Source organism: Anneissia japonica, unplaced genomic scaffold (genome assembly GCF_011630105.1).
Source record: "Anneissia japonica isolate Jap-2015-1 unplaced genomic scaffold, ASM1163010v1 scaffold724_len3256291_cov202, whole genome shotgun sequence".
In the NCBI taxonomy this organism is placed as follows: domain Eukaryota; kingdom Metazoa; phylum Echinodermata; class Crinoidea; order Comatulida; family Comatulidae; genus Anneissia; species Anneissia japonica.
This window is the reverse complement of record NW_022744966.1, coordinates 757,203-758,626: the sequence shown is the minus strand read 5'-3', so window position 1 is coordinate 758,626 and position 1,424 is coordinate 757,203.

The window sequence follows — 1,424 nt, the reverse complement described above, 5'->3', positions numbered from 1 at the left end:
CCCCCCCCTCTCTCTCTCTCTCTCTCTCTCTCTCTCTCTCTCTCTCTGTATGAAGCGACATATCTACAAGTAAATTAACAAGTAAATTATAAACAAAGAATTAAGCTTAATTTTAATTAACAAAATACATATACCCTTACACATTTTAACAGGCAATTACTCCAGACAAAGAGAGAGGACAACCAATTAGGTGTCAATTAAGCGCAGTTTATTTTTCAACAATATGAAAGCTACGGCGTAGTTAGGGCATAGGCCAAAATCTCTTGATAGTCGGTCGAGAGGAAAAGTGAATATAGTCGATACAGAGTGAACTACCGTAATTTTATTGTAATTATAATATCCCTATGCCTATGCAGTGTTTACGTACAACATGGTCTTTGAAAGATAAAAAGGCAGCGTTGAATTTCTGGTCGATTATTTGAATACTAGTAGTGTAAAATAGCAATAATTAACTGCTATAGTACACCTGATTCTAAAGGATATAAACGTTTAGAAATGCTTGGACACACAGGCATTTCTCAATAAGAGGAAAGAAATGTATTGTTTCATTGATTTCTTACAAACATTTCGTTCATATTCAATATGAATATAGGCATAGATTAAGCAAGCAGATATATTATAAACACTAATTTTACACACATTTTATACACATGATAAGACGTACTGTTTAGGCTGTGTCTACACAATTAAATATTGATTAGCTTTATAAAAAACGATCAAAATCAAATGGACGTAAAATAGCTTTCACTGATACAAACTGTTCTAAAAAAAAACCCAATGAATCATGCAAAAGAATACAGAAACCTTCACTCTCTGTTAATTAATAATACTAATAGGCAGGGATTTTTTTTTCATAAAAAAATCTTGTGTAGGAACTCATAATTTGTTTCCGAGCATTCTAAACATGTATATATCCTTCAGAACACGTCATATACTGACATGTATCTAAGATGGGGAAAAGAAAAGGAAAAAGGAGAAGAAAAATAAAAAGACAAGAATAAAAAGATATAATGACCAGACTCACAACACCCTGCAACCCCTTCTCCACTTCAAAAAGTGTCCATAGCTCCTTTGATCTCAGCCGCCAGATATTTTCCGCAGTGGCGTAACCACCGGGGGACAAGGGGAAAATATCCATCTGTGGAAAATCTTTCCCCACCCCTTGAAGATGCCCTTTTCACCCCCCTGAAAGTGCCTAAAAGTCTCAAATTTTGTGCGCATTTCCTGTTAATATAGGCAAATTTCCTCTAAAAATTGCACATTTTAGAGAGTTTTGATCAATTCCGACGAAATTAGAATTAAAAACAAAAAAAATTTTGCGCACTTCGCGCACAATTTTTAGGGTTTTTAGTGTTAGCCTCAATATGTAATGATGGTGAAGAATTTTTGTAATAAAGCCATAATGAAAATGCTTAGGCCTATAT